General features: G+C 36.9%; 1 long non-coding RNA gene and 2 pseudogenes across 1 annotated transcript; 2 read left to right on the top strand and 1 right to left on the bottom strand.

Moving 5' to 3' along the window:
* Window positions 1-837: 837 nt before the first annotated feature.
* Window positions 838-9,297, top strand: LOC114267764 (dnaJ protein ERDJ3A-like; annotated as a pseudogene).
* LOC114267761 (uncharacterized) lies at window positions 2,023-2,520 on the bottom strand. The gene is made up of 2 exons (XR_003631051.2): window positions 2,354-2,520; window positions 2,023-2,266 (listed from the first exon to the last, which is right to left on the bottom strand). It is a non-coding gene; the product is annotated as an uncharacterized LOC114267761 (long non-coding RNA).
* Window positions 9,298-14,939: 5,642 nt separating the features above from the next.
* The window catches only part of LOC114322491 (pyruvate decarboxylase 2-like), an 82,911-nt pseudogene continuing 70,192 nt past the window's right edge, over window positions 14,940-27,658 (top strand).

The raw sequence follows: 27,658 nt of genomic DNA, 5'->3' as shown, positions 1-27,658 counted from the left end.
TCTGGCATTGAGAAAACGAGAGATGTCCCATATGCACAGGCAGTCGGTAGCCTAATGTATGCTATGACAAGCACAAGACCTGACATCTGTCATGCAGTCGGATTGGTAAGTAGGTTTCAATCCAATCTAGGTAAAGAACATTGGCAAGCAATCAAAAGAATATTCAGATATTTAAAAGGCACTAAAAATGTGAAATTATGTTTTGGTTTGTGTGATCTAGACATAAAAAGATACACTAATGCGGATTTTGCAGGAGATGTAGATGATGGAAAATCTACTAGTGGTCATGTGTTCTTGTTTGGTGGAACAACATTTCTTGATTAAGTAAGAAATAGAGTTGTGTTGCAAAGTACACTATGGAAGCTGAATAATAGCTTGTAGCACAACCGTGAGTAATGCGGTCTAGATAAAACAATTTGTTGGCAGTTTACAATTAGGTATACCTGCCAGACCGGTCAATATATTTTTTGACAATCAGTCTCCCGTCTCATTAATAAAAAGTAGAGCGAATAGCTCTAAGGGAAAACATACTGTAACGCTCCGGTGTCCCACATCAGGAATGGAGAGGGAGTTCCTGGGCTATAAAAGTAAAAACCTAGACCCTTATATAGCATCGAGGCCCTTTCTCGGGTAGTGAGATCCCTATTAGAACTCCCCAGTTAAGCGTGCTTAAGCTGGAGTAGTTCTAGGATGGGTGACCCACTAGGAAGAAAAATCCATGCGGGCGTGGCCCAAAGCGGACAATATCGATGACATGTGAAGGGTTGGGGCGTTACAAATGGTATCAGAGCCGACTCTCCGGAGTACCGAGTGTGGGCCCCTAGCGTCTCTCGGTGCATGTGGGCAGGCTCGCGAGCTGGCAAGCTACTGCACGGGGACGTGCAGCCTTATGGGGGGTGGATTGTAAGGCCCAGGTATCCCACATCGAGAATAGAGGGGGAGTTCCTGGGCGATAAAAGTAAAAACCTGGACCCTTATATAGCATCGAGGCCTTTTCCCATGTGGTGAAATCCCTATTAGAACTCCCCAGTTAAGCGTGCTTAGGCTGGAATAGTTCTGGGATGGGTGACCCATTGAGAAGAACAAATCTGTGTGGGCATGGCCCAAAGCGGACAATATCGATGACATGTGAAGGGTTGCGGTGTTACAAATGGTATCAAAGCCGACTCTCCGGAGTACCAAGTGTGGGCCCCTGGCGTCTCTTAGTGCATGTGGGCGGGCTTGCGAGCTGGCAGGCTACTGCACGAGAACGTGCAGCCTTATAGGGGTGGATTGTAAGGCCTCGGTGTCCCATATTGGGAATGGAAGGGGAGTTCCTGGGCTATAAAAGTAAAATTCTGGACCCTTATATAGCATCGAGGCCTTTTCCCGGGTGTGGGATCCCTAGTAGAACTCCCCAGTTAAGTGTGCTTAAGCTGGAGTAGTTCTGGGATGGGTGACCCACTGGGAAGAACAAATTCGTGCGGGCGTGGCCCAAAGCAGACAATATCGATGACCCGTGAAAATGCAATTGTTCAATTGTTCAAATTGGTTTCGTTCAATCTACTTGTGGGTTTCTAAAGAAAATAAAAATATCATGGGGAAATTGCAATTTCGTGAAAACAATTCAAAATAATTGCATCTTTATGAAAATGCAAATGGATCTGTTTCCGTGTCGCATAAAACATACCTATCACTTGCATCCATTTGCTCGCAACTATTTTGATTTATTTTCACCTTTTTGCAATTCCACCAAATATCATTTAAATGGGAAATTGAGTAACAAGTGGCAAATCAGTAAAAACTTTGCGATTAGTTGCACAAGACACAATTCTCATTTTCACACCTAATTTGTAATTAAATTTTCCATTTCCATTTACGTGATATTCCAAAAATAGAAAATTTTAAATAAAGGCAAAAAAAACACATAAATTTTTGGTATGCTTAAATTGTCATCAAGACTAATAACAATTTAATTTTAACGCTTTAAACAACTATATATGTGTGTGTGTGTGTGTGTTAATGCGGTCAAAATACTCTCAATTAGATCAAATCTACCAAATGAATAATAAAAAATCATCAGGAAACAACAAAATCCATGTGCTTCATTAGCACTGATGTGAAAAGTAAAACATGAAATGAAAAGTAACAACTTAAATAGAACCCTAAAGAAGGACACAAATGGCAGTGAGAAAAACCACCAACATCTGTAGAGAGACGATTACTTAGATCTCTACCTCATCTTTCTATGCTTCATCTTTAATCTCCTCATGCGCTTCTTCTTCCACTGTAAAAGACATACAAAGAAAATATGTAATTAGAACAAGCAAATAGATTCTAAAAGATTAGAGTGAAAGGGACGAAGTGATCTCACTTTAGCTCTCATCGCTACAGTTTACCTTTCTGAAACCCTAGAAAGATCAGATATGAAGGGAAACGATAAACCCTAGGTTTTGTATTATGTATTTATACTGAGCCCGAGTGTAGTCCAAGACGGTTCGGCCTTCATCCATCGAGGTTGGTTTCACAATGCCCGTTTTGTAAAAGTTGATACTATAGATTTTTTTTATTCAGTCGTGTTCAATCCAATTTATGTATACTTTAATTAATTTCTTATCTGGTCTGATCAAAAGCAGGTTATTCATTTCGAAATTAAAATATTTACGAAAAATTACTTTATAGGAAGTACGCAGACCAATCACTCGGTACAATCTTTAAGGTTAAAGTTAATATAAAAGTTGATTTTAACTATTCAAAAAATGGATATTTACACATAAATTTTAATTTAAAACAAATTATACTAGCAGTCTCTATAGTTTGTGATTCATGTCATTTTAGTCTCTACTCTTCAATTATGACACATTTGATCCTGAATTTTGAATCTTATTCCAAATAAGGACAATTGACGATACTATTTGCTTAATTTCAAAGACAAAGTCGTCAATTTGATATAATATAAACTAATTTCACAAAAATAAATGTCAAAAAAATATTTTAAAACTTTTAAAAATTATTTCTACCCACCAAAGATAATTATATAATGTAACGCCCTCAAAATAATACATAAATAAATCATGCGCAAGGTCCATAGTCAATAAAATAAACCTTTTATTTACATTCATCAGAGTGTTTCTTACAAAAGATGTTACATGTTGACAACAAAAGTAAATGCCCTACGGGCTTACAACTTTCTAAGTCAACACTTGGTTTCAACAAAAAAGGGTCAGAAGCCCTTTACAATTTAAAGCCCTTGGCTTGGAAATAAAAACATATATCATAAAATCAAAATAACCAAAACGGAGACTTCAGCCCCACAACCTCCCAAGCTAAATCCTTGGAGGCGGCATATCACCTACACCTGAAAATGATGTCCCATATAAGGTGAACCAAAGCCCAATAGAGATATGCTATACATAATATGAGAATTAACTAAAACGTTAGCATTCGATAAATGATTAACAATTCCAAACCATCTCATATTCTTTCTATAATCAATTAACATAGATTTCCATATACCCGTTCACATCCTTTTATTACTCAGGTCAATTCATTGACACAATTCTATATTAATCAACCACTCAAAATGAGACTACAACTCATATATCAATACTTCAATAACATATATCAATCATCACTTCCATAATCCTGCCATTTTACGGAACTACGTCCGAGGGAACCGGCACCCATAAATAAATAAAGTTTCGGGACTTTCACCCAGGACACTCCGGCCAACTTAGTTATCAATGGATTCCATCCCCTATCTCCTCCCACACAATGGAGTACATCCCCTATCTCCTCCCACACAATACAAGTATACAATGTATTTAACAAGTTGTCATATACAATGAGCCAACAATTCACATATTCAATGTGTAAATTCCATAGTCACCTTCAATGACATAATTCAATTAATTAGTTTCAATTTTCCCTAATCAACATGCAGTGTCTACAACAGTCAAGACTATCCTCCACTGATAGCCCAAGCAGTTATTTCTAAACATATAATAAAATTTATCAAACATATAAATTATCAATATTTTCATGGGTGAGTGATTAATCAATCCAACTACACCATTCAATTCATATTCTCCCCAATTTCAAAATTTTCAACTCAATTTCATATTTCCAAAATTCCCAAATTTATTGTACAAGTTAATTATTTAATCCAATTAGGGTATTCTCTCCCAAATTTCACAACATTGACCTAAACGTCCAACCCTCACCATTTCGACAATTATACATCACTAACTCCATTTTCAAGATTCACACACACACATATGGAGTTTAGAATTTACAGTCCCTCTTTTGACCATTTCAACCTGAAACTTCCCAAAATTTTAATATTTCACCATTTATTCAAAATGACAAACATTTATGTTAAAACTTATAGAAGTGAATAGATTATCCCTACCTCAAATTTAGGAACTCAAAGGAGATGAAGATGAAAACCCGAGATGCTCTAAACCCACAATTTCACGGATCAAAACGTAGCCCACGCAAAGCTCAAGCTTTCTTACAAAGAGACTAGGGTAGAAGACCACTAGAACAAGATGTATTTGTAGAGAGAAGGAGTATGTAGAGAGGGAGAGAGTCGGATCTAGGGTTTGAGATGAAAAGGAGATGAAAAAGTGATGTATAAACCAGCTGCTGTGAACTGATATATTTGAGGCTCGCTCGAGCGAAAGAGTGGTCGCTCGAGCGACCAGACACGAAAGAACCTCGCTCGAGTGCAAGAAGCGTCGCTCAAGCGAACAATGCCAAGCTTCAAGTCTGCAACCCAAAAGCATGCTCGAGCGCAAGAGTGCTCGCTCAAGCGAAAGAACTCAAAACATAGGCCTTGCCCGCTCGAGAGAAAGAAAGCTCGCTCGAGCGAAGAAACACAACCTTCAGGTCCAAAATAAACGCAAACACACGCTCGAGCACAAGACCGCTCACTCGAGCGAAGAGACACAATACGCATGGCTCGTTTGAGCGAAAGAAAGCTCGCTTGAGCCAAAGCTATGCCTGAAAAAGAAACCTGAAGACCCTCCATCCTCTCTCGAGCGCAAGAACCTTTGCTCGAGCATAAAAAGCCTCGCTCGAGCGAAGGAACCAAAACCTAGGCAGCAAGCATTGGTTTAAACTCACAACCAGCCTGTAATAAACCTGCCCAACACATCCCAAAACTCAAATACAAGGAATTTAAGGACGGAAACAAGATATAAACGACAACAACCAATCACGAAACCCAAGTTCGGAAAGCAATACTTGAAGGGAAAAACCGGGATCGCTATATATAAAATTGATAAATATTTTACACATTTATTTACTTATTTATTTTTACCAAATTAATTTTTATTATGTGTTTGAATAATGATCATGTAATGGTTGGATTTTTTTTTTTTTTTTTTATGCTTTTCGATGGTTATCATGTAATAGATGGTTGTATTTATTGTTAACATATATTTTTGGATGATTATCATGTGATGGACGGTTATTAGGCTTATTTACGTGTATGTGTGTGTGCAAGTTAAATGTGTGTGTGTTTTGCTTCATCTAATCTATTGTTCTAATTGAATTGACGAATGATTTTGTGAAGTAAAAAATTGTTGTGACTGGTCTAGCGATATATGACAATTGTTTTATAATTCAGTATTTTGTTTCACAAGAATGGTTTAATTTTTTATTTTTTATTTTTTTTGGTGTTGGATGATAAGCTTTTTGTAGAATTGATCGAGAAAGTTGTTCATAATTCCCGAATTCTGGCTAGTTCTTGTGAAGCAAAAAGATTGTAGTGAAGACAATTTGAAATGGATATCAATTAATGGGGAAAGAATTATCAGATTGTTTACATGTAGTGGGAAAATAGACAAATAGAAGGATGACTTTGAACCCCAGGGAATTAGCCAATTGGCAAATTGAGCAAAACAAAAGTCACAATGATTTTGAATCCTATGAACCTGTTTGGCCCACTCCAGCATCTGTTTCCAGTAATTATTATGTATGTGTGGGATGGGAACTGCATGTACCCAGAGATTGGTTGGGTAAAAACCCTAGATACCCCTATTACCAAAAAAAAAGAAAATGACTTTTAGCTTGACGTGATGTCATTATCTTGAGATTTTCAGATAGCCTAAAATGTAAAAGCCTGAAGTAAACCTTTGGATTGTATTCAGCCAAGTTGTCCCAGAATGGGTATCTTAGATTTTGTCAAGTAATCTTTACTGTGGTGCTGTGAATGTCAGCGTGGTTGATGAAATCATCTCTATCTCATACTTGAATTGATTGCTCAAAAGTTGAAGTGAAATCTTTGTTTTACAATGAATAATCTACATTGTCTTAAGTAGGGATTTAATATTGTGTATTTCATTAACATGGTTGATAAATGGAGGTTCTTTCCCTTAGTGTTTTTTTTGGGGGGCCAATTTTGTTGGCTTCTTTGTTAATTTCTTGTGACTATGTTGTTTCAGGTTCTTGGGGTTGAACAGAATGCAAGTCAACGTGAAATTCAAAAAGCTTTTCACAAGTATGTTTTCTCTATAAGATTATTCCTGTTATCCTATAATACTCAGCCTTTAATCATATTATGGTTTTGTAACATTGTTTCTCATTTTCTTCTTCACATTGATTGACATTCTTTTTAAGCAAAATCATCAATTTATTGTCTTATGTTTTGGAACTGATTTTTTTAAAACAAATAAGTGAAAATGTTGGCTTGGATGGCTGTGCTGTGGTCAACTTGACATTTTATTGTTCAACCTCATGCTGGTCTATCCTTAGTCTTAATCTCGAAGAAGGCGTAGCTTTGAGCACAATGGTCAGTGTGATGGTTGGGTTCAGCTTTGAAAATATGCTCTACGCAAGTTGAAACAAACTCGACACTAGTGAAATAGATCATATTTAAACCCAGAAATGTATGTTACTATATGGACATTTATTGTAAATGGATAAATGATTTAGAATTGATTTTACACTAATAGTAGGAAGCATTGTGAGGAAGTATTTTAATTTTTAGTATTAGCATTGGTTTGAAATTAGATAAGAAAAAAGTTCAAGCCCAATCCTATTATCAGCCAGCAAGATTGCCCAATCCTATCATTTTAATCCTATTTCTGATGTGAGATGATATGTTTGCCCTTCTTTTTTTTTTCTTTTTTTCTCTTTCTTTCTTTTTCCACTTTTTAATACTGGGAACTTTGCTCCCCAGATGCTGTTTGAATTGCTCTCGATTTCTTTGCATTGATAATATCACATAAATTCAAGCTTTGTGCCATTTTCTTTTGTAGGCTCTCTCTCCAATATCATCACCGACAAGAACAAAAATGAAGGTGAGATTAATAATGGTATGGTGCATTATTTTTATTTTCTTGAACGCTATGTATATTAATACTATCATGGCTGCATTTGAAATTGTTTGATGTGGAAAAGACTTTTGGTTTTATATTGTCACCTTTCTCCCTTAGGTTTTGTTTTAAGAATAGTTAAAATGTTTAATTGACTTGATTTTTGAAAATTTGAGAATAGGTGATTAGGACCTCAGTGCATACTTCTTTTCCTGAGGATATTTTTTGTTTGCTCTTTTATTTCTTGCTTTAAGTGATGAATTGTATCCCTTTGTTTGCCTTTTTCAACATATGATATTTTATCTGACGAAGAAAAGAGAAAAAATTATGATCTATACAGGGATGAGAAAGGTAATCCTGGGTTTGATGCTGGCAATGCTGGCGACTAGGGAGGATATACATACTTCACAAGTGAACCAGGACAAAATGGGTTTAACTTAAGGCCAAATGAAAGGCAAAATATGGGTGGTGGACATGGAAGTTCAAAATCATTCTCATTTTCTTTTGGTGGCCCTGGTGGCCATAGCTCATTTGGTTTTGGTTTAGATGATATTTTTTCCAACTTCTTTGGGGGTGGTGGGGGTCAATCTAAAAGTTTCAGTGGTTTGACCAGGTCTGAATCCAAGTCTAGGAGTTCCCCTAAGAGCGCCCGTGCTGTAAATGCCCAGACTTATAAGAAAGAAATAACTGATAAAGGAATGACTTGGCTTGTGTTATCTTGTACTTCCACATTGAAGGGGGCTCAGTCTTATGAATCTGTTTTACAGAGGTATCTAACTCATTGGAATGTGCATTAAAGGTATGGTGCATCCTGTATATGTTCTTTTCATTAGGTATCACCGTATATTCATTCATTGTTATGCCTTTTCTCTTTCAGGTTGGAAGCATAAATTGTGAAACCAAGTCGTCTTTTTGTAAGGATCTGGGTGTATATCCTCACAGAACACCCAGGGTGTTTGTTTATTCATACAGACTAAGTGACAGTGGTTCCTTCGTAGAGTATAATGGTGATCTGGTAGTGAAAAGTTTGAAAACATTTTGCCAAGAACATCTCCCAAGGTTTTCAAAACGTGTTGACTTGAATCATTTTGAGTTCTCTTCTGGGAATGGAAAGACATTACCTAAAGTGTTGCTTCTCTCGACAAAGAAAGATACCCCTGTTATTTAGTGTGTTCTTAGTGGCTTGTATCGCAAACGTTTTGTTTTCTATGATGCAGAGGTGAACTATATCTGCTCATGGACCAATTTTATTTTTTCATACTTATGTTAATCAAATGCTTCTGCTGGTCTAGCATGCCCATGAAATTATTTGGCAAAATTGCATTTCAGTGCATGTTTCCAAAAAAAATTTCAAATCAGTGGTAAAGTTTCCCGATTTTAATAATTGAAGTGATAAACTTTTCCATGACTTTGCAGTTTGTTTTTGGTCTTACAACTGATTTGCAATTTCCCCAAATTATTTTGTCATTAAGCTCTGTAATGAAGACTAATCGAACTTCATTGCAATAATTGATTTGTCTTACTCAGTGCATTTTCATATCTGTAGTGAATTCGATCGTCCCTTCTTTTATTGTTTGTGTCAAATGGTTTTTTGACTTCTATTTCCACGTCTATCTAGGTTTGTGATGTTTCAGATCCAACAGTGAGAAAGATGGGAATTGATGCACTTCCAGCTGTTGTTGGTTGGCTTTCTAATGGGGACAAGCACACTTTGAAAACATGAATTTCTGTGAAAGATATAGAATCTGCAGTTGAAGATCTTAGTGCTTTACTTGATGGTTTTGAGAAAAGAGATAAGAAAGTAGCTTCAAGTCAGGCTAAAAAACCACACAGTGAAGTAGGGGATAAGTAGATACCTCTACTCATACCATTTAATTTTGATGCTTTTTGTGGAGGCACCACTCCCATTTGCATTATTGGTGCTTTCAGGTCATCCAAAGCGGGAGGCAAATTGGAAACCATTCTATCGTCGGTTAGTAACATTTCACAAATTTAGATTGTCGGAAAATTTGGTTTTATAGGCTTATTTTGGGCCTACTTTTAACCCAAAATTGAGTGGTCCCCAACCGTGTTTTTGGGTAAGTCCAAAAAGGTGACGTATTCTTTGCAGCATGGCAAGTCACATGGTGAAGACGGTTCGTCAAAACCATTTATGGGTAAGTCCAGGTAACAACACTTGGGTTGGGCCCCAAGGGGCACCCCAACTTTGCAGAAAGGAGGAGTAATAGACAAAATGAACCTTAGCCCAAACCACCACACGCGCCGTCATCCGTCCAGCCGAGTCGTGTAGAGCGCGGGTGTGGGTCGGGTCGGTTCTAACATTAATTTTTTAGACAAAATTTATTTGGATTTTTCCAATTTCTTGCAAGAAATTATTTGAATCTCAAATTGAATTTAATTCAAATATTGTGGCTCTGAATTCCATTAATTCCTAACTGTTAACAAGTTTTTAAAACTGCCGAACAGATTCTAAACTGTCCAAACAGGTTTCTTCAAATTTGTTGAATTTCGAACAGATTTTGTTTTTTCAAACAGATTTAAATCTAGCCAGGAAAATTTGAACAAATTGAAAATTGGGTTTTAACAAGTCTGAGTTTGGGTCGTACCTGTTCATTTGATTCCTTAACAGATTAAAATTTTGAATAGATTTAAAACTATTTTTTGACAGGTTTATAACTGCCAGAAACTGCCGAGCAGTTCCCAGTAGTTTACAAATTAAACAGTGACCAGATCTATTCAATTTTGAATCTATATCTATTCAAAACAGCGTATACTTGTTCATTCAAAATCTGTACCTATTCGGACAGATCTTTTGGCCTAGAAATTCCAGCATTTTCCAGTAGTTTGTTGTGGGAAAAGATCCAAAAAAAAAAAAAAAAATCATTTTGTTGCCTTCATTTTGCTTTCTTGCATCATTTTCTTTATACTAGTTTTAGAATAAAATTTAAAGACTTAAGAACACAGGTTTGGTTCATCGTACAAATTGTTTGGAGTGCTACTACAATTTGTGAAGATCATTGTATCCTAGGAGATAGACGTCTTTTATCCGTAAGCACCGTAGCGGAGTGAATCTGTTTTAAGGACAAAGTGTCACACACTCGACTTGATCTTTTAAATATTATTTCGGTTGGGTAAAACAAATTATGTAAGTTATTTATTTTATTTGTTTGATTTGGTTTCAATTTGTTTTACACAGAAGATTGTTCCAACAATCTTAAGACAGATTCGAATTATTCTGTTTATAAAGAATTTTTCGTTTGTTTCCTTTTCTCTTTCTTCTTCTTACAGAAATTATTTTCTGTGATTTTACAAAATAATATTCTGATTGAAAAATAAATAGTAGTAATATGCTGTCTATATTTTTTTGACAATGTAGACGTCCCCAAACGCCCCGGGAGGATGAGTCCCGTTCTGTTCATATTGGGTTTACTACAGTTCAGGACTCTCAAATTGTCACGGTCCTAAATCTGAACCAAAGAGTCCAAATCTGGCAAATCGTTTTGAGAAAAATAGATTTTTAGAAAAGAAGTGCCAAACATGGGCTGCTTTGCTAGATACAGAGTCACGACCTAAATATTTTTTATGGGGGAATTTAGGAAACCCTGACTCAGTGCCAAAGGCCACGTGTCCGTCATCACCAAAGTTGCCTCGGGAGCTTGGGTACGATTGGGGAAGGTCAGCTATGAGCACCCCCTCTCACCCGATCCGAAGATCGGCCTCTACTAACCATGATATCCATTTTTGAAAACGTTATGTGTTCTTATTCTGGTTATTAGCCTATATTTACTATGTTATGCGCACAGCAAACAAGTATAGACCAAATCGCCTAAATTGGAACAAAACATTGCGTATCCGTTTGTTTGGAAAACGCTTTGGAATTTGCTACTCACAAGTAGGCTAAAATACGGATTTCAATGAGTTATCCCAACTCAAACAATCCCACCTTCACCCACAGGCATTCAAGCAGTTCATCAAGTAAGCATCTTGCCTCATGGTAATCATGCTATCATGTTAACATTCACACTCATGTGAGATGCTAAAGCATAAAGAGCTCACCTAGTACTCCATGCCAAAACAAGAGCATGTTAGCAATCATGCATGATCCAAGTCCATGTTTAAATGCCTAATGCAACGTATACGGAATGTCACTAGAGTAGGCTCGGCTAGTCTATAAATGACATGTGAAAATGCACAAGTAGCATGTATCCAAGTTAGATTTGAAATACTTATGCAGTTAGTATGATGCGCCGAACCTGGTGCATGCAAGACTAATGAATGATGCACGCATGCATAGCATAAGGTATGCTAAAGTAAACATGTCCTAATACTAACCATCAAAGTAGTTAAGTAAAAGGGAGAAAGAAGTGGGGGTTGGAAGACATGCACACACGCACCCACACTTATTACAAATTCACCCTCGCTCGGAGGGACCAGAAGAATAATACAAATTAATTAACATACAAGCTAATTAATTATTACAGACCACCTAATTAATTAAGCAAATTAACTAAGCTAAGGAAGCAGTAAAGGCCTCGGGAAGAGGATCCAATGCGCGCGTGCTCGGGTTTGCTCGGAAATCCAACGCCATGCACAAGTTTGCCACTGCTTTGACTGTTCTACTTCTCTAAAAATTGCACAACTCCCAAGGTTGCTTCTCTGAGTGTTGTAGAACACCACCGGCTGAGTGGGATCATCACCAGCCATTTTGAAGTGGTCATCGACCATCAATTGAACTCTCGGCCAAACATTCTTTGCCGGTCGGCACTAAACACTGCCAGCTGGCCAAATCTTCTTGCTGAATCTGTTTTTGACAACAGCAGAGGGCAAGCAAGGCATGGCAATGTATTTCAAGCAAATGTATGCACCAACATATCCCTTATCATGTTTATGACTCAAAGGGACACGGTTCTCGATTCTCGGACCATTAATCGCGCATTTCAATGCATGATGGCCCAAGAAACCAAGTATGCATTTTGATTTTAAATGAAATGCAATGCAAATAAGAAAGCAAAGGGGCTTTCAACCTCTATCATGGCTTGATCAAGAGGTGAAAGATGCATGCAAATGCAATGCAACCTAAGTATGTTAACTAGGCATGCAACATGAGCATATGGGAAGCATGCAAGGCATATAACAAGCATGCAAGTTAAATCAGAATACAAGGCACAATGTCAACACACAAGCATGCAAAACATATGGTATGTTAAGCAACCAAAACAAGGAGGAGAATACGTGCCAAATGCAACATCATTTCAACATGCAACAACATGTCATAACCTAAGCATGCAACAACATGCCAAAGGGTGGACTTAAACCAAATTAGGCAGCCCTTAAACTAGCCTAAAACAGTGGCCAACATGCTCAAGAATGTGAAGCCAAAACACATACAAATAGGCATGCATGTAAGGTCCAACACTTAGGCTCATAGAGACAAATTTTAAGCACACTTAAAAGAGGAACAACATGGGCATATGGCATGCAATGTAAGCTCTGAAAATCATGTTAATGATGGTGCCAAAACAAGCAAACAAGGTAAGCATGGCATGCAACAATGGTCCAAGTACTTAAGGCAAGCTAAGGAGGTATTGAACTACCCTTAGCAAAACCAAACATGGCATGAATTAAATGATCAAAATAGAGTTTTAGCATGCTAAAGCAAAGCCAAAAGACCACTTAGATGGCATCTAAATGACTTACACATGGAAGCATACACAATGACCAAACATGGAGCATAGGACACAACCTCTTGGAGCATCAAAGGGGCCATGAAATGCAACCATACAAGCATGTTATAAGGACTGAAATAACATGGTAAGTGGTTCCAAACCACTGAAACAATGCACGTAATGCATGCTAGAGAGGCCAAAGCTTAAGGCATTCAAGAGGGATTGCATGGTAGCTCTACAAAGCAAGACATGAATGACTCAAATGACCTAAAACAGTCCCTTAACACATCAAAATATGCATGTAAGCTTCACAAAGTTAAGCCTAAATCATGCTAGAACAAGGGTCTACACCTAAAGCATGCTAAGGCAAAAATGTGGCATTACAAGACATGTATGCAAGGCATGCAAGGTGTGTCCAAACCGACTGAAAACAGAGCTATATTATGACATAATAAGCACAAAAATCAGTTAAAGCATGGCCAACATACACTTAAACAAGATGCTCCCTCAAGAGGCAAAAATGGCCCTTTTTAAGGACAACAAGGAGAGGGGATGGCCCTCTCCTTCTTAGGACCTCAAGGCACCATCCTCACCTCTGAAATCCCTCAAGATTTTAGTGGTGAGGAGGCCCAAACGCAATGGTCCCAGAGCTCAACCGAAATGGCACAAAACAAAGGCCAAATAAGCCTTAAGAGGGGTCAAACAACCCCAAAGCTTAAAACACCCTTAACAAACTATTTAGAGCACTCAAAAACAAGACTTTTCTATGTTATATTCTAAGCTCAAAAATAGATGCAAGATAGGTTAAAAGGCTTTGCAAAAATGGGGTAAAAAGGGACAAAAGTCTTACCCTTGTAGCACAGCAGCAAATCAGCAACTTTTGGACCAAAAAAAGGCTTCAAATCACCCCAAGAATCACCTCCAAGGATCTCAGCTCAATAAGGGGAGTAGAGAACTAGGTGTTTGTATGCAAAAGTGCAAAGAAAATGCACTTTTAAGCACAAACAAGCCCTAAACCTTAGAGAGAGAGGCAGAAAATGTAGAGAGAGAGAGAGATTTTTTTTGCTCCAAGTTGTATATCTCTTCCTTCTCCTTCTCTCCTTTTTTTCTATGTGAGAGAGCTTGATTGATATAGATACGTATCAATCTGCAGCTCCTCAGAACACCCACGTCCAGGCATGGGCTAGGGTATGGCTTAGAATGACAGCTGCCAGCTATCTACAGAAATATCTGTTGAAAACCACACTTAGCCGGCCAGCTATCAAAGTGGTTGACCGGCAGTCAAATTGGTCGGCCGACCATCACATTTGGCCGATTGAAAATCAAGGTGGCCGGTGGGCAGGAGACTTGGTCGACAGGCTACCCCCCTTCCCTCAGGAACACATCCACAAGCTCTTGGTGCAACCAAGCACAAAACAGAGAAGTTAAGAGATTCTAAGGCAAGGCGCGCAACCAAGACTTTTCGAAACTCAAAACAAACACAAGCATGGATAATCATCGCGTGTTCAAACAATGACGTCCAAGCCTTGAGGACGGTCAAAAATAGGGTGTCTACAGACAACTAGTAGTAATATACTGGTGTCATTAACTGTTCAGAATATTTATTTGTGGAATTTTGTCAGAAATTAATTTTGGTTTTCAAAAATTATTTATGAGTGTTCATTAATTAAAATTTTATTATATTTTCAAATTAATTGGAAACAAAAGTTACATTTCTTGTTTTTTTTTTTTTTTACAGAATTTAATTCTGTGGTTTTGGTTTAATTTGTTTAAAAAAAAATTTATTTTATTTTCAAATTAATTGAAAATAAAAGTTATAATTCTTGTTTCTTTTATTTTTATAGAATTTCAAATTCTGTGTTTATGGTTTTATTTCATGTGTATTATAAAATTTTAATTATAATTTTGTTTTATAATTTAGAATTCATGGCTATAGAAAACTGGTCAAACTAATGTTCACACCAGTACTGGTATGGTGGCTGCAATTGTGCCAATCCCTCCTTATGTTGTGACTATACCAGTCAATCATGGTGAAAAACCAGAGAAGTTCTTAGGAACTGTTTTTAAAAGATGGCAGAAGAAAATGCTATCTAAAGGAGAGAAAACTGAGAACTACAAACGTAAAGGCAAAGAAAGATCAAGCAAGAAGCTTGCTCAAGCCAATATGACCAAAATTGATAAAATTTCCAATAGTGTAGATGTCATAAATCTTTCCGCAGTTGTTTCTGCGGCAAACCTTGTTAGAAATCATACAGAGTGGTGGGTGGACACTGGTGCTACTCGCCACATCTGTGCCGACAAAAATATGTTCACATCTTATTCTACAGTGAACAACAATGAACAAATTCTTATGGGAAACTCTTCGACTTCTAAAGTTGAAAGACAAGGAAAGATTATTTTGAAGATGGCATCTGGAAAGGAACTCACTCTCAACAATGCGCTGCATATACCGGACATTCGCAAGAATCTTGTTTCCGGATCTTTGTATTGTAAAATGGGTTTAGGCTAGTTTTTGAAAGTGACAAGTTTGTACTTACCAAAAATGGGATGTATGTAGGAAAAGGTAACATGTCTGATGGCCTTTTCAAAATAAATGTAATGACTGTTGTACCCTCTAGTATTAATAAATATACATCTTCTTCTTACTTGATTGAGTCTTCAAATTTATGGCACGGTAGACTTGGACATGTTAATTATGGATCTTTGCGTAGATTAATTAATATGGAATGTTTACCTAAATTTGCATTGATTCAAATCATAAATGTGAAATTTGCGTTGAGTCAAAATTATCTAGAACTCCTTTTCATTCAATTGAAAGAAGTACGGAACCATTTGAATTAATTCATAGCTACATTTGTGATTTTAAATCAATTCAAACTAGAGGTGGAAAAAAGTATTTTATCACTTTTATAGATGACTATACTAGATATAGTTATGTTTATTTAATTCGAACCAAGGATGAAGCTTTGGAAACTTCTATTCAATATAAGAATGAAGTTGAAAATCAACTTGGTAAGAAAATAAAAAAACTAAGAAGTGATAAAGGTGGTGAATATGAATCACTTTTTGGTGAGTTTTGTAAAGAACATGGAATAATTCATCAAACCACCGCTCCTTACTCACCTCAGCAAAATGGAATAGTTGAAAGGAAAAATAGGACTTTAAAAAAAATGATGAATGTCATGTTAATAAGTTCTGGATTACCTCAGAACTTGTGGGGGGAAGCAACACTTTCTGCTAATTATTTACTTAATAAAGTATCCTAAAAGAAAGTGAATCAAACACCTTATGAATTGTGGCATGGGTGAGTATCATCTGACAAATACTTAAAAGTATGGGGGTGTTTAGCTAAAGTGGCTATTCTTAGTCCTAAAAAGACTAAGATAGGTCCTAAAACCGTTGATTGCATTTTCATTGGTTATGCCAAGAATAGTAGTGCATATCGGTTTTTGATTCATAAATCAGAACATTCCGACATGCATGTAAATACTATTATTGAATTCCGGAATGCATCTTTCTTTGAATATGTATTTCCAAATAAGACTGGACAAGAGACTAGTACTAACAAAAGATCTCATGATGTTATTACTAGTCATGATCAAGAACAAGAGCAAGAGATAGATCAAAATAAGGAAGAGGAACCTAGGTGTAGTAAACATGCTAGAACCTCGAAATCTTTTGGTCCAGATTTTCTAACATTTTTGTTAAAAAATGAGCCCTTAACTTTTAAAGAAGCTATGTCCAATCCTGAGCCTCCTTTATGGAAAGAAGCTATAAATAGTGAAGTTGAATCCATCCTGCAAAATCACACTTAGAAATTGGTGGATTTGTCACCAGGTTGTAAACCTCTTGGGTACAAGTGGATTTTCAAAAGAAAAATAAAAGCGGATGAATCAATTGACAAATACAAGGGAAGACTTGTGGTCAAAGGTTTTAGACAAAAAGAAGGTCTTGATTACTTTAACACATACTCACCGGTTACTAGAATAACATCCATTAGAATGCTAATTTCTATTGCAATATTGTACAATCTAGAAATTCATCAAATGGATGTGAAAATTGCTTTCTTAAATGGTGAGTTAGATGAAGAAATTTACATGGAACAACCAAAAGCATTTTCTGTTCTAGGAAAAGAAAAGAAAGTGTGTAAATTGGTTAAATCATTATATGGTTTAAAACAAGCCTTAAAGCAATGGCATGAAAAATTTGACAAGGCACTTATGTCAAATGGATTTAAAATTAATGAGTGTGACAAATGTGTTTATATTAAAAACACTGGAAACGGTTATGTTATTATATGTCTTTATGTAGATGATATGCTCATCATAGGTAGTAATAATGGCATGATTAAACTACCAAGAAAATGTTGAATAAACATTTTGACATGAAGGACATGGGCATTGCTGATGTAATTCTTGGTATGAAAATTACCAAAACATCAGAAGGTTATGCTTTGTTACAATCTCATTACATTGAGAAAATACTTGACAAATTTAGCAAAGATGATGATCATCTTGCTGGAACACCTGTGGATGTTAATTTGTTTCTTTTTGAGAATGTACAGGAAAGTATTTCTCGATTAGAGTATGCCCAAATTATTGGAAGCTTAATGTACTTAATGAACTACACTCACCCAGATATTGCTTATGCAGTAAGTAGATTAAGGCCAAGTTTGGGATGTTTCAAAAAAGCCAAAAAGCTAAAAAGTTACTCAAAAAGTTAAAAAGTTAACACTATTCACCAAAAGTCAACAATTACGGCTGCACAACTCCCAATTCAAATTTTTCCCTACAAATCAATTTTTACAATTTTTTATTACACATTTTTCAATAAAAAGTCAAAAAGTTAACCCAAACATCCATATTTTTAACCTCAATTTTTTAGTCCAAAAAGACAAAAAGTGCACTTATTTAGTCTTCCCAAACTTGACCTAAGTAGATATACGAGTATCCCATGAGTAGAACACTGGAAAGCAATTATAAGGGTTCTAAGATATCACCAATTTACTCATAACATTGGGTTAAAATTATATTAAATATCCAGCACTGCTTGAAGGATACTGTGATGCAAATTGGATATCGGATACTAGAGACTTAAAATCCACCAATGGGTATGTCTTTACTCTTGGTGGTGCGGCTGTATGTAACGCCCTCAAAATATTATACAAATCAAGCATTAATAAGATCTAGAGCCACAATAGAAATGTTATATTTTCATTCATCAGAGTTAATGTTACAAAAGATATCACATGCATTACACTTTCATAAATAGTCATCTTGAAACCATAGCATGTAACTCTAGTTTAGAACAACAAAATAAATGCCCTAAGGGCTAACATCTTTCCAAGTAATCACTTGGTTACAACAAAAGAGAGAGTCAGAAGCTCTTTACAATTAAAGCCCTCGGCTTAAAATAAGACATATAAACACACAAAAAAAATGAAATCACAAAAGTAGAGCCTTTAGCCTCTAAGCCTCCCAAGCTATGTCCTTGGTGGTGGCATATCACATGTACCTGAAAATGGTTTCCCAAGTAGGGTGAACTAAAGCCCAGTAGAGATATGCTAAACCATACATGAGAATTAACTAAAATATAAGCATCAGGTAAATGTGCAACATTCTTAACCAACATATATTCTTTTCAAGGTCATTCAATATAGATAACCAATATCTCAATTCATTTCCATTCTACCATTTTGGGTAAATCAATTATCCAAATTCATTATCATCAAGCAATCAATATGAGACTACAACTTAATGGTTCACAATTCAATACATTCATCAAATCCAACACTTCTATTTCTTGCCATTTTATGGAACCACGTCCGAGGGAACCAGCACCCATAAATATATAAGATTTCGAGACTTTCACCCTAGACACTCCGGCCAACTTAATTATCAATGGAGTCCATCCCCTATGTCCTCCCAAAAAAAAATACATATACAACATATTTAAACACTTTGTCATATACAATGACTAATCAAAACACATATTGAATGGTTTAATCAAACCGTCATATTCAATGACATAATTCAATTGATTAGTTTCAATCACCCTAATTCTCATACAGTTTCTACAACAATCATAGCTATCCTCCACAGATAGCCCAAAACAGATATATATATATATATATATATCTAAATAGATAAATAAATCTATCAACAGATAATTTATCAAATTCCATAGGTGTGTGATTTATCAAACCAAACTACATCATTCAATCACATTTCCCCCAATTTCATAATTCCCAAACAAATTTCATTATTTACATAAATAGTTATTTCAACTCAACTTATGGCAAAATTTCCCATTTTTTTTTCCAAAATATCAACCCATAGGTCCAAATCTCACCACTACAACAATAAAGAACCTCATACACAAACCCCTAAGGTTACTTTGTAAATCACCATGAAAAGCCCCCTTTAGTTTAGAACCCAAACCTTAACTTTTACCAAAATCTTCCCAAATCCCACCATTTATACAAAATGACAAATATCTAGGTTAAAGCTCATATTAAAGAGTAGAATATCCCTACTTCAAGCTTATATGAGAGAGAAGAGAGAAAGCTCAAAAATCGGTGGTGACGAAACCACGTTTTGATCCAATCAAAATGAAGCCCTTGATAAGCTTTACACTTTATCTCAAAGGAGCAAGGTGAAAAGATCACTCTAGGTGAGTAGGTCTAGAGATTTAAGTGAAAAAGTTGAGTTTTAGAGAGAGAAGAGAGAAATCAAGGTTTAAGAGGAAAAAGGGAAGGAAAAATCATGAGAGAATAAAGGTTTGGGCCTATTTATAGTAGTAAGGAAAAGCCTTAGGGTCAAATAAAATAATAGGCCCAAAAACCTCCTCAGATAGGGCCCATTTGGACCTCAAAAATCTAAAAAAAAACACGCAGAGGTCGACCCCTAGGCAGGAGGGGATCAACCCTATCTTCCAGCAGCCATCACACAAACATAAGAGGGTTGACCCTCTCCCAGTCTGGTGTCTACCCTATCTTCCACCAACTAACACACAGACATAAGAGGGTCGACCTTCTCCCAATCTGGTGTCTACCCTATCTTGCACCAACTAACACACAGACATAAGAGGGTCGACCCTCTCCAGTCTAGTGTTTACCTTATTTTCCAGCAACACTCCCAGAAACTTCTCCAACAGGTAAGGGTTGACCCTTAGGAAGGCTGGTGTCGACCCTAGAATAGAATTTCTAAGTCTCCAAGGAACTTTTAACAAGAATAAGTGCGAACAACCAAACCCAACAAGTTTAAATCGGATTATACTCCTCCAAAACCAACGTACAACAACACCAAAGATTTCCAAAATAAAAATAAATAATTCAAATACATTTCCCCAAAAGATTTGAAAGATACAAGTGCTACACTATATCTTGGAAATCTTCCAAATAGGCTTGCATGGCTAGGTCTACTATGGAATCAGAATTCATCACTTTAGATAAAGTTAGGGAAGAAGCAGAATGGCTTCGCCACTTCCTTGAAGATATTCCAGTGTGGCCAAAATTGGTGCCTGCTATATGCATACATTGTGATAGTCAATCAACAATAGGTAGAGCACAGAGTAATATGAATAATGGTAAGTCACGACACATTCGTCGTCGACATAATACTGTAAGACAATTACTCTCTAATGGAATTATTTCCATTGAATATGTGAAGTCAAAAGACAACATAGCGGATCCACTAACCAAAGGGTTAGCAAGAGAGCTAGTTGAGAATTCATCGAGGGGAATGGGACTTAAGCCTATTAAATAAGAGTTACCACAACGGCAACCCAACATAGTTGACTAGAGATCCCAAGATCTAGGTTCAAAGGGACAATCGAGTTATGTTTGACTTAGAAGGATCACTGGGGAGTCAAACTCTTACCCATTTCTATGACGAAACAGTGATGTCTGCAGCGTTTTAGGTTAAGTAATACTTTTAATGATTCTTATATCTAGGTAAACCTAGTGGAGTATGGCAGGATACTCTTCATAGGAATCACCTATGTAAGTGTGAACTGGGCCGGTTCTATGAGATTTGTGGAGGGCTACAATTCTCTAGAGCACTCATAAAAGACCAGGTTGTTCAGGGCCAAAATGAACACAATAGTGAGAACTAAACTGTGTCCGGTGATATTTTGTGTGGGTTCTATTGTCTTGGTTTACGCAAACGGCTGAACAGTTCAAGACATCATGTTCATTTGTTAGCTAGTAAATCTGATAGTGTCTCCCAAGAGAAGGTTCAAAGCCAAAAGCAACCTATCATTTGCAGAATATTTCTAATTTCTGTACTCTCTATAATTAGATCATGTTGTTGCATTTTCTCTCTGTCAAATTCCATTCGTGTGGAGGATTGTTGGAAATTTTGGTTTTATAGGCTTATTTTAGGCCAACTTTAAGTCCAAAATTGAGTGGGCCCCAACCGTCTTTTCGGGTGGGTCTAAAAAGGTGACGTGTTTCTTACCGTATGGCAAGTCACACGGTGAAGACGGTTCGTCAAAACCATTTATGAGTGAATGGGAACTTGATGTCGTTTTTAGGTTCATAGAATTGGATATTTAAAGATTTAAATATGGGTTTCTTTGTAAAGCTAGTCTTACATTAGAAACTTAAGAAAACTTATATGTGTATATAAGTTCTAGGAAACAACACTTGGGTTGGGCCCCAAGGGGCACCCCAAGTTTGTAGAAGAGAAGAGTTATGGACAAAATGAACTTTAACCAAAACCACCACATGCGCCCGCGCGCCGTGGCCGCCGTTCGTCCGGTCGACCCGTGCCGGGCGCGGGTGTGGGTTGTGGGTCGGGTCGGTTCTAACATTAATTTTTTGGACAAAATTTATTTGAATTTTTTTCAAATTCTTGCAAGAAATTATTTGAATTTCAAATTGAATTTAATTCAAATTTGAATTCAAATTTTGTGTCCAAATATTGTGCCTCCAAATTCTATTAATTCCCAACTATTAAAAGGTTTTTTAAACTGCTGGATAGACTCTAAACTATCCAAATAGGTTTTTTCAAATCTGTTGAATTTCGGACAAATTCTATTTTTGCAGACAGATTTAAATCGGGCCAGGCAGATTTGAACAGATTGAAAACTGGGTTTTAACAGGTCTGAGTTTGGGTTGTACCCGTTCATTTGATTCCTTAACAAATTAAAATTTTGAACAGATTTAAAACTATTTTTTGATTGGTTTATAACTGCCAGAAACTGCCCAGTAGTTCCCAGCAGTTTACAGATTAAACAGTGACCAGATCTGTTCAAATTTTGAATCTGTATCTGTTCAAAATAGTGTATACCTGTTCATTCAATCTATACATGTTCAGACAGATCTTTTGGCCTATAAATTCCAGTAGTTTGTTGTGGGAAAAGATCCAGAAAAAAAAATCATTTTGTTGCCTTCATTTTGCTTTCTTGCATCATTATTCATCATATTAGTTTTAAAATTCAGAGAGTTAAGAACACAGGTTTGGTTCACCGTACAAATTATTTGGAGTGCTATTACAATTTGTGAGGATGATTGTATCCTAGGAGATAAATGTCTTTTATCCGTAAACACCGTAGCAGGGTGAATCTGTCTTAAGGACAGAGTGTCACACACTCGACTTCATCTTTTAAATATTCATTTCGGTTCGGTAAAACAAATTCTGTAAGTTATTTATTTTATTTGTTTGATTTGGTTTCAATTTATTTTTCACAGAAAAATATTCCAACAATAGATAACTTATTTTGTTTTGATAGAACGTCTGAAAGTACGTTGTGTTGAATCTTTGCATTTAGCAAATATTCCTTGAAATTGGATATTGCAACTATGTATTGTATGTTTATTAAAAATGCAAGAAAATATCTAATGAAAAAACATAGGGTAGTTGCAAGAGCAATACAACTCATCGAAGTTGAAAATTTGTAGAGAAAAATACATTAGCCCTAGTTTCCCAATCATATGAAAGTGTAATTGTGGTGATATTATGCTTTCATAAACCAGTAATAAAAATACTAAATCAATTAGTTCCCATTAACCTCGGTCAGGAAAAGGAGCCAATTTGATCTCCAAAAATCAGTCAGTCAGCATTTAAATTATGAAGGCAGTTATTTGAAGGATTATAATTTTAGGTAGTCTTAGAAATGATATCGTGCTATGAATGCAAATAGTCTCTCAAGTAATTACAACAATATTATATATGTTTTCACCTTTCAAAAAACAAAATATCTTTATCAACTTGGAAGAAAACTATATATTACATTTGATAAAAATGTACAAGTCTATTCTGTCACTAAAATATATATATATTTCTTTAACAATTATGAAGCACACCAGTTTTTTTATATAAGCATTTTTTTTGTGTTGTGATTCACTGGTAGACAACACAAATGAAAATACTTATATAAATTAACAAATTTTATAAAAAAATTTACTAGTAAAATGCGTGTTGCATAAGAATAACACCTGTCATATATCAGGGAAAAAAATTCTAAAATTTTGTTAGTTTATATAACATTATTCCAACATAAACGGTTTGAACTTTGAGCTCCTTTGGGGAGGGAGCACTTGTATAAGAGCAACTTCATAATTTCTATGTTTTGCTTAAACACTCTACTTTCTTTGTATTTTAACAATATATTTTACTTTTAAAATTGATTTTCTTGTATTTCAATAATATTTTCTACTTTCAAAATTTGCTTAGTCTCTAATACTCTTAAAATGTCGTTAATAAATAAAGGATGAAACAAAATGCTTACCATGTTATCTATCCTATTCAAACTCTATTTTATGATGACATTAGACAAAATATGTAAAATACTTTAAATATCTCTAATATTGAAAATGCTCTAAATCAATTATTATTTTTTAATTAAATAAGTTAAAAAGAGCATTTTATCAGTAACCACACATCAAAAAGTTAAACTTATTTCCTAAAATAATAATAATAAAAATTGTAGACACCCCATTTTTGACCGACCTTAAGACTTAGACATCATCGATTGAGGGCTCGGTGATGGTGCATGTTGTACTTGTTCTGAAGTTTCGGAGCCTTGGCTGAGAGCCTTACCCCCGGACCTCAGGACTCTTTGCGCTTTGACTCGGTCTGCGGACCAAGTCTTGTTTTCTCTTCCCCGAGGGAGGGAGAGGTCTTGTAGGCCATCTCTCTATGGTCGTAGACTACTTTTCGTGGTCGTAGGTCACTTTTCCCCTTTGGAGACTACTTTTCGATTTTTAGAGCCTTCGGCCGTGTGCCGTGTCTCGGGACCGCTTAACATTCTCCGTTTGGCTAGGTTTTTGGACCACACCATGTTTCCTCTGTCTCGAGGGACCCTGTGGTCCGGGAGAACACTTTTGTGTTTGTGTGCGACTTTTGGTGCTCGACAGCTAGTTTTCGAGGCTCCCGGCCGCGCGCCTTGCCTCCCGAGTTCCCGTCTTGTATCCGTTTTGGTTTGTTTTTGGTACAAACCTTGTTTTCCTTGTTTGGGAGATGGTACAGGGGTGGGAGAGCACTTTTTCTCCTTGGAGACCACTTTTCTCCCCGCCAGTCGATTTTCTAGTCGGAAAACTGGTTTTCTTGGTCTTTGGGCCACATTTATTGGTCTCCCACCCCACCATTGGCATTCTTTCAGTGTAAAGGCCACCAATTGCACCTACCGACCACTTTTTTATCTGGGAGACCACTTTGGGTGGTCAGTCGACCACTAAAAGTAGCAGGCCGACCACCTTTTCTGGTCGGCTGCCTTTCTCCTGTTTTGGCACACTGTGTGGATGCCAGCTGTGTCAGCTGGAGAGCACAGACTGCATCTTTGGAGGGATTTAGCCAAGCTTTTAGCTTCTCCAAGAAGCTAAAAATCTTGGAGTTCTATAAGAGGGAGCCTCCCCCTCCTTTTTCCAGGTTCTAAAGTTGGCCAAGAGTGAGGCATACATCTCCCTCTTTATATTCTTCTCTCTCTCTATATTTTGTGCCTTAAAGAGTGTTATTCCTTCACTTTTGCACTACAACTCCTAGCCACACACCACCATATTTGAGCTGAGGTCCTTGGAGGTGGTTTTTTGGGTCATAAGAGTTTGTTTTGGGCTGGAGGATTTGCTGTTGTTGCAGTGCTTCAAGGGTAACCCATTTTCTCCTCTTTAAGCTTATTTTTTATTCCACTCTTAGCCCTATTTGCATGCTATTTTGAGCTCAACTTATAACTGATAAAAGTTCTATTTTTGCATGCTTAAGACATTTGTTCAAGGTCACTTTTTCATTTGGGGTTGTTTACCCCCGCTTAGGCCTTGTTTGGCCTTGTTTTTGTGCCTCTTTTGTGAGCTTCGAGACCACCTTGTTTTGGTCCTCTCACCACTGAATACAGAGGGATTTCAGTCGTGGAGATGGTATTTTAAGGTCCCAAGAAGGAGAGGGTCCCCCTCTCCTTGTGTTTTGTTTACTTGCTTCATTAGCCTCATGAGTGAGCATGTTTATTAAGCTTGTGCTAGCTTGTTTTTAGCATGTATTTGGGGTTGTTTTAACATGCCTTAGATCTGTTTTGGCTTGGTTTTGTCACTCCATGCATGGTTTATACTCTTGTAGCGTAAATCATACAGACTAGTCTTGTATGCTTCATGAAGTAGCATGTCATTTATAGCGATCCCGGTTATCCCTTTACTGTTCTGTTGTATTCCGGACTCGGTTCCGTGAAGTTGGTAGTGGTATCTATCCGGTTGTGTCCTTTAATTCCACTTGATTGAGTTTTAGGATGTTTTGAACAAGGTTGCTACAGGTTGGTTAGGCCTTGGTTTCAATTCCTTGTCGTTCAGTTTTTAGGCGTTCCGCTCAAGCGGGTCTTCTTGCGCTCGAGCGGGTATTGCACACCTCCAGTATTTCGGGTTTCTGCAAAACTTCTGCAGATGTGATTTTGGCGCTCGAGCAGGTTTGTTTACGCTCGAGCGGTGGCACTCGAGCGGGTCGTTTGGCGCTCGAGCGGGTAGTACTTTCTGGGTGTAAGTTATGGGAGGTGGAAATCTGCGCTCGAGCGGACTGGTTTTCGCGCTCGAGCGGAAGTGCTTTATTCTTGTGTCTTGCTGCTCGAGCGGGCCTTATTGCGCTCGAGCATGTCCAGATGTTTGTTCTTGGCGCTCGAGCGTCGTGTTCTCCGCTCGAGCGGGCCATACGTATATGAGTTATCCGCTAGGTGATTTCAAATCACTTTTTGCTTTTCTTTCTCTCTCCTACTTTTTCTAAAAACCCTTTTTGAGAGCCTCTCTCTCTAGATACTCCCTTCTCTCTAGGGTTTGATCTAGTTAGAGTGTCCTCCTTCTCTTCGGCCTTTGTAAAAGTGGTGTTGATCGTCGAGGGCGTCATTTTAATCTGAAAATTCGGAATTTGGAGCATTTTGGTTTTGGTCTTCATCTCCATCCGAGCTCTAACTTCGAGGTAGGGATAACCTACTCCTTACTATGAGCTTTGTCTTTAAATTTTAGTATTTTGAGATGTTGGGGAAGGTTTGGTAATTTTATGAAAGTTTGGGGCTTTTGTGTAATTTTACAAAAGTTGGGGTTTTATTCGTAATAAACCTAGATGCATGTTTGGCATAGAGAAATGGAATAAATGTTGAATCATTGATGAAAATGGGACCCTAAGGGTTGTAATGTTAATTATGGAAAATGACCTAATTACATTGTTTGATTAATTGGGAGAATTAATTGTGAGAAATGAGGAAAAGAAATGGAATTGTTGAGATTGGGAATGCATGGGGTTAAAGAGTGTAGTTGAATTATTTATCACTCACCGAAATGAAATGTTGATTGAATATCCATTTGTGCATTTATTTTCTGTTTAGAAATAACTGCTTTGGGCTATCGGTGGAGGATAGTTGTGATTATTGTAGACAATGCATGATGATTAGGCAAACGAAAACTAATCAATGGAATGTGTCATGGAATTTGACGTTTGATAGAATACATTAACTGTATGTATTGAATGATAGTATATAGAACCAATGTGTTTGTATACGTTATGTGTAGAGGAGGAGATGGGGGATGTACTCCGCGGTTTAGGGGAAGATGGGGGATGTACCTCTAAACCGGATAGACTTGGGAGGAGATGGGGGATGAACTCCATAGATACAGCTCATATGCTTGTCTAGAGAAGTGAAGATAGAGCTCATATGCTTATCTTTGAGAAGTGTAGATACAGCTCATATGTTTGTCTAGAGAAGTGAAGATAGGGCTAGTATGCTTATCTTTGTGAAATGTGGATGTAGCTTATATGCTTATCTGTGAATGTGAGATATAGTTCTTATACATATCTGTTGTGATGATGATAGAGCTAATATGCTTATCTGTTGAAAAAGGGAAAATGAAAAGTAACTTGGACTCATAAGTCGTATGACATAAGATGTGATTTATGTGGATGTATCGGCGTTGGCCATCTATCAATTGCTAATCTTTTAGTCATTGTTCATGGTTGGTTTAGTGTATTTCTACTGGGCTGTGGCTCACCCTATATGGGAATATCATTTTCAGGTACAGGTAGCATGCCACCTCCAAGGACATAGCTTGGGAGGCTAGAGGCGGACACAACTGTTGGTGTTTAGTTCCCTTTTGATGTATTACATGTAAATTCAAGCCAAGGGCTTAATATGTAATTGAGTTAGTACTCTTTTGTTGTAACCAAGTGTTAACTTGGAAAGCTGTAAGCCCGTAGGGCATGTGCTTTTGTTGTTAACATG

Source organism: Camellia sinensis, chromosome 12, assembly GCF_055761805.1.
Source record: "Camellia sinensis isolate YWXY chromosome 12, ASM5576180v1, whole genome shotgun sequence".
Classification (NCBI taxonomy): domain Eukaryota; kingdom Viridiplantae; phylum Streptophyta; class Magnoliopsida; order Ericales; family Theaceae; genus Camellia; species Camellia sinensis.
This window is presented reverse-complemented; position numbering and strand designations above follow the sequence as displayed.